Source organism: Lontra canadensis, unplaced genomic scaffold (assembly GCF_010015895.1).
Source record: "Lontra canadensis isolate GAN:19392208 unplaced genomic scaffold, GSC_riverotter_1.0 scaffold107, whole genome shotgun sequence".
Lineage (NCBI taxonomy): Eukaryota > Metazoa > Chordata > Mammalia > Carnivora > Mustelidae > Lontra > Lontra canadensis.
Window position 1 is genome coordinate 1,528,080 of NW_022631101.1, and position 7,157 is coordinate 1,535,236.

Below are 7,157 nucleotides of genomic sequence, written 5' to 3' on the forward strand. Positions count from 1 at the left end.
CGATAATCCTCCCCTTAAGTATTGACAGGCCATTTGACATATGAGGGAACTGAGTCCCCAGCGACACAGAGAAGGACCTTGGAAATGTGTCCCTGAATCCAAGGGCAAGAGATTGTATTCTAGAAAGAGACCAGCCTGGGTGGAATTTAGTTTCTCCCTTCGTGGAATGGAATTGCCAAACCAACCTGCAACTCGGGCCTTTTCCGCCAGGGGGCGATGTCGCCCCGCAAGAGGATTTGGGGTGTAGGGGCGCGGGGAGCTGCTCTGCCAGTCTCCGCGCCCCGCGCCGGGGTACAAGACCCCGCTCAGGCGGCCTCTTCGCTACGTCTGACTCGATTCTTTGGGGGCAGAAGTGCGGCAAAGGCCCCGCGGCTTGCGGCTAATGAAACGCCGAGCCTGTTGGCATTAGCGTGCGGAAAAGTTGCCCTCGGTTCTACATCATTTCTGAGTTTGATTTCTACTCTATTCCCTAACAGAACTTTCGGATCCTGCTTTCGAAGCTTCCCGACTCCCAGAGTGGCGAGCTCGAATGTTTCACCTGTCCCCACTCTGATTCCGCGCCCTCCTTCCAAACGCTCCAAGTTCAAATCCCAGCCGCAATTCCAGTTCCCCGGGTGGCTTCTCGAATCAGACCCTTGCTCCAGTCCCCAAACCTTCCCCTAATCCTAACTTTGAGTTTCCTCTGCGCCTCGGAGATACTGGAATGGAGACGGAGAATATGGGGACCCCCGCCCCTAATTCCGCGGGAGGAACTCTGGGCTGGGGGCACAGAGCCGCCATCCGAAGGCTCTGGAAGCGGGGGTGCGACCGAGGGGCGCAGTGACCAGGCCGGCGTCCCCACCCGCCTCTAAACTTAGCCGCAGTGACGCGCGGCCCGGCGATCGCGCGGCGAGGCTGGGGACGCAGGGGGGCCAGAGCGGAGGGGGGCGGCTCCGCTCCGTGAGCCTCTATTTATAGCGCCCGGAGCCCGAAATAGCGCGGAGCGGAGCGGCCTGCATGACGCGGGAGCCGCCGGGGACTGACTCACCCGGCCCCGAGCGGCGGCCCCCGGATGGGGGACAGTGGAGGCGCCCGGCCCCGACCCCGCGCCATCCCTGGCACCTCTTCTGCCCGGCCGTCCCAAGTCTGCACCGGTCGCTGGGGTTGGATATGCAGCAAAACGGAGGATCTGCAGCACGAGAGACTGAGGTTAGATCATAGGTGGGACTTCCCCGGAGGCCCCAGAACCAAGGAACTAACTTTGTTTGCTTCTTTATTTTTTCTGCCCAATGCGGGGCTTGAGCTCACGACCCTGTGATCCAGAGTCGCATGCTTTACCGACTGAGCCAGCCAGGGGCCCCCTCCAGAAACTAACTTTATACAAAAAGAGGTTGGGAAGGAAGGGAGATTTTTTTAAAAAACAAAAACAAAAACAAAACACCTAGATATGCACACCTATTTCCCACCAGCAAAAGGATCGAAGTTTTTGGGGTTTTTTTGTTTTGTTTTGTTTTTTTAAGATTTTACCTATTTGACAGAGAAAGACACAGCAAGAGAGGGAACACAAGCAGAGGGAGTGGGAGAGGGAGAAGCAGGCTTCCCGCAGAGCAGGGAGCCTGATGGGGGGCTCAAACCCAGGACTCTGGGATCAGGGACCCCAGCAGAAGGCAGAAGGCAGAAGGCAGACACTTAAGGACTGAGCCACCCAGGCACCCCAGGATTGAAGGATCTTGGAGACAGACGAACACAATAACCTGGCCAGTCAGTCCCGAGACCAGAGCCGTCCCCTTCTCCAGGGCTCTTTGGGTGATCCTCCCACTGCCTAGAATGCCCTTCCCTGTTTCCCCATTTTTAAGAACGCATGTCCCTTAGGGACCCGGTCCTAAGGGCAATCCCCCACAAATGAAAACGCTGTGACCCACTGGACTTGGAGCACCCCCGGGATAGGGCCAAACCCGTCTCAGTCATCACCACGTCCCTAGCACCGCCCAGCCCAAGACAGGGCTCCGGAGAAATCAACTACATGCACAAAAAGTGTTGGTAATAAAATGACGTTTCCCAAATTATAACGGCAAATGTTTATTGTATGCTCCATGCCAGACAAGAGTCGGAGAGTCATCTCCTCTGGGTCTCACTACAACCTTCGTAGGAAGAGGTGCTTTTACTATTTTAATGACGCCTATCCCCATGTTAGAGATGAAGAAACCCCCGCTCAAAGAGTATCTGAGCTCAGAGAGTATCTCAGGTCAGAGAACATACAAGCTCCTCTTGCTTGTAGGCAGAGCTGTCTCTTGAACCACGTCACCTGGTCCCCAAAGGTGTTCAGTTTCCCAGGATACGGTCTCTAAGCTCTATCAAACCCGAAGCTAAGGAATGATTCTCAAAGTGCAGTCCATGGAACCCTGGAGGGGGTTCCCCAACCCTCTTTCAAGGGATTCAAGAGGTAAAGGTGTTTATAATAATATTAAGACACTTACCTGCCTTTTTCATAATCACTGTCTCACAAGTGCACAGTGTAGCCTGTATAATATTATAATACACTAAACACGGCTGCAGATACGAGGACACACAGCTCTCTACTCTTGAGGCCAGACATTAAAGTGACCTGCAAAAATTATAAAACGATGTTCCTCTTCTCATTAAATTTTTTCTTGTTTTGGAGTCTATGGTTATTTTAATTAAAAAATATATGATTTTATGTTAACATGAAATTATTATTTTTTTAAGATTTTTAAATTCATTTGACAGGCAGAGAGCACAAGTAGGCAGAGAGAGAGGGCGGGAAGCAGGCTCCCCGCTGAGCAGAGCCCGATTTGGGGCTCCATCCCAGGACCCTGAGATCATGACCTGAGCTGAAGGCAGAGGCTTTAACCCACTGAGCCACCCAGGTGCCCCAAAATTGTTTATTTTTTTAAACGAATCAAATGTTTTTTAAATTCCTCAGTTTTGGGGCGCCTGGGTGGCTCAGTGGGTTAAGCCTCTGCCTTCTGCTCAGGTCATGATCTCAGGGTCCTGGGATCGAGCCCCACATCGGGCTCTCTGCTCAGCAGGGAGCCTGCTTCCTCCTCTCTCTCTGCCTGCCTCTCTGCCTACTTGTGATCTTTGTCTGTCAAATAAATAAATAAAATCTTAAAAAAAAAATCCTCAGTTTTAATTTTTAGTGCAGTAAATATTGAGAGATATAATGCAAATAAAAAAACTCTTTGAAAGAAAAAAAAATCCCAACCCCTTGGGGTCTGCAATAACGTTTTTTTAAGGATTTTATTTATCTATTTGAGGGAGAGAGAAAGAGTAAGAGAGAGCATGAGAGGGGAGAAGGTCAGAGGGAGAAAGAGATTCCCCAATGGGAGCCTGATACAAGACTTGATTCCAGGACTCGATCCCAGGACTCCAGGATCCCAACTTGAGCCGAAGGCAGTGGCCCAACCAACTGAGCCACCCAGGCACCCCTGGAGTCAGAAATCATTTTTAAGAGCATAAGCGGTCCTGAGACCAAAAAGTTTACAAATCACTGAACTAATAATCATATACCAGTTAAGTGTTATATAAAGGACAAGAATGTGGAACATTGGGACACCTGGGTGGCTCAGCTGGTTAAACGTCTGTCTTCGGCTCAGGTCATGATCTCAGGTTCCTGGGATCAAGCCCTACATCGGGCTCTCTGCCCAGCAGGGAACTAGCTTCTCCCTCTCTTCTGTCTGCTCCTTCCCTTGCTTGTGCTCTCTCTCTCTCAAATAAAAAAATAAACTCTAAAAAAACAACAACAACAAAAAAAACAAACCGAGAGTCACCAGTGTACATGCAGGTGGTATTTCTCTAGTTTAACTCCTTATTTTTATAATAATTTCTAGCTGATTACTGCTATTAAACATTATTGGTTAAAGACCTACAACTGTTGGGCCCCTGGCTGGCTCAGTCAGAAGAACATTCGACTATTAAACTAGGGGTTGTGAGTTTGAGTCCCACCCTGGATGCAGAGTTTACTTAAAAATCTTCAAACAAGGGGCGCGTGATTGGCCCAGTAGGTTAAGCCTCTGCCTTCGGCTCAGATCATGATCTCAGGATCCTCGAGCCCCGCATCGGACTCTCTGGTCATCGGGAAGCCTGCCTGCCTTTCTGCCTACTTGTGATCTCTTTCTCTGTCAAACAAATAAATAAATAATCTAAAAAAACAAAAAGCAGAAAGAAACCAAAACCCCTCTCTGATCCCCATTGAACATTAAAAAAAAAAAAAATCCTCAAACAAACAAAAGATTTCCAACTATATTTGGGTTTATTTTTTTTTAAGATTTTATTTATTTATTTGTCAGACCGAGAGAACAAGCAGAGGGAGAAGCAGGCTCCCCGCTGAAGGAGCCAGACATGGGACTCCATCCCAGGACCCTGGAATCATGACCAGAGCAGAAGGCAGACACTCAACCAACTGAGCCAGGCATCCCTATCTTCATATTTTTTTAATAACAGATAAAATTTCATTAACACAAATATGTGGTGGTTGGCCTTCTAACAGACCATCTGGCCAAATTCTTTTTTTTTTTAAGATCTTATTTTTTTTTATTTGACACAGCCAGAGAGGGAACACAAGCAGAGGGAGTGGGAGAGGGAGAAGCAGGCTTCCCGCTGAGCAGGGAGCCTGATCCCAGAACCCTGGGATCATGACCTTGGCTAGAGGCTGATGCTTAATGACTGAGCCACCCAGGCGCCCCCTGGCCAAATTCTCATACCAAAATAGTTTGCTGAGTCTTTCCGTTTTTCCTTGAAAATGATCCAAACGGCAGTTTTCTTTCTTGCTTTCCGATCTTTCCATCTCGTTTCTTTTTCTTGTCTTATAGCATTTGCGAAGACTTCCAGGACTGTGTCAAATGGCAAGGTTGATCAATTCTCATGCACTGCACATCACAACCCTCTAAGATGACTTATTATCCCCATTTTATAGAGGGAGAAACTGAGACCCAGAGAAGTTATTCTGTTGCCCAAGACCACACAGCAAATAAACAGTCAATCCAGGATTCCAACCAAAGCTTGTGTTTTCAATCACAGCCTTAAGAGGAAATTCAGTAAATATTCTATATATTTTTTTCAACAGGCAAAATACCCTGCAAGTTTCCACAGGGACCTCTGAATCTTGAATTACGAAGGTGGGGGAGGGTGGGCTGAGGTCTGGGTCTGGCTCTGCCCCCTTGCCTAGACTCAATTTCCTCTTGTGACGGAGGGTTGGAAGAGATGGTATCTGAAAGCCACAGAAAGTCTGCCTTCCGAGTGGAGGAGACAGGCCCCCAAATACATTGTATTCATTTCCTGTGGTTGCCTAACAAAGTACCACAAACTTGGATACTGCTTGGTGGCTTAAAACAATAGAATTTTGTTATTCCACCATTCTAGAAGCAGGAAATCCTAAATCCAGGTGTCAGCAGCAGACCCACTCTTCCCATCCCCTACGCCCACCCCCCAAAGGGATCTGGGGAGATCCTTCCTTGCCTCTTCCAGCTTCTGGTGGCTCCAGGCACTCCTGGGGCTTGTGGTCCGATCATACCAGTCTCTCTGTGGGTCTTCACAAAGCTTCTCCTCTCCTGTCTGGGTCCCATCGCCCCCTGCCTTTGTCTTGTGAGGACACATGCCGTTGGGTTGAGGGGCTGCTTGGATAATCCAAAATGATCTCATCTGGAGAGCCTTACCTTAATTACTCTTGTAATTAATTAATTACACCCTTTGTCCAAAGCACCTCCCGTCCCCAGGGCTCAGGTGGACAAGTCTTGGGTGGGGAAGGGGTGCATCATTCAACCCATTACACAGATGGAACGAGAAAACTGAGAACAGGGAAGTACATGGCAGAGTTTGGACTGGGAGGTGTCCAGAGCTCCGTGACTGCACACGTCCGTTCCAGCGTGGAATGGTGGAGAGCCCTCCCTTGAGAACCCAGGTGACCTGTGCGCCCTCCATGAGGCTCTAAGAGGTGGTGTGTGCTGCTAACGAATTCTGGACAACCTCCACTCTGAGGATGGGAAGTCTTGAAGGGAGTTGTCCTTCTTCAACTGTTTTTAAATATTTTATTTATTTATTTGAGAGAGAGAGATGGGGGGGTGCGAGGGAAGAGCAGAGGGAGGACAAGCAGACTCTGTGCTAAGCGCAGAGTCCCATGTGGGGCTCCATCTCACAACCCTGAGATCATGACCTGAGCAGAAACCAAGAGCCAGTCACTTAACCGACTGAGCCCCCGTTCTTCTACTGTTAATGTGCGGTTGAGGGACCTTCTCTTACACAAAAATTCTAAACAATAGTAAAAGCCAACACTCAACACAGCACTTAATTACGCTGGGCTCCATTCTGAGCGTTTGATATCTATTAACTCACTTAATCCCCATAGAACCCCTGAGGTCCTTTTATAGAAGAGTAAACTGAGGTGCCAAGACATTGGATTGCCAAGACACAGAGCTAATATTGGAAGCCCGCAGTATGGCTTCAGTCTAAGGTCTTTTTTTTTTTTTTAAGATTTTATTTATTTATTTGAGAGAGAGAGCACACGCGCATGAGCAGAGGAGAGGGAGAAGCAGACTCCCCACTGAGCAGGGAGCCCGATGCAGGGCTCAATCCCAGGACCCTGGGATCATGACCTGAGCTGAAGGCAGATGCTTAATGAACTGAGCCATCCAGGGACCCTAGAGTCTCGGGTCTTGACTATAAGCCAAGCTTGACTGTCTCCTGGCGGCACACTGTCACATGGTAAATCCGGACTTTGAGGGGGGCACCTCAGTCAATGAAGTGGCCAGCCCTTGCTTGCAGCTCAGGTCATGATCTCACCTTCATGAGATCGAGCCCTGCATGGGGCTCTGTGTTCAATGCAGAGTCGGCTTGAGATTCTCTCTCCCTCTCCCTTTGCCCCTCTCCCTGCTCTCTCTTTCTCACTCTCTCTCTCTCTCTGAAATAAATAAATAAATAAATAAATAAATTTTTTAAAAATCTGGACTTTGAGGAAGCCACACTCCTAGATCCGGGGTCAGGCGATCATCTGGCGACGTTGTCAGATATGCCAGCCACTGGCTGAATGGTGGTGCTCTCGAGTGCTTGAAACTTGGCAGGTCCAAAACAGGAGGAGCCCTGAGTATGAAACCCACACTGGGATTCCAAGACTGAGTGCGACAAAAAACATGCACTGTAGCTCATTAAAAATTACTGATAGC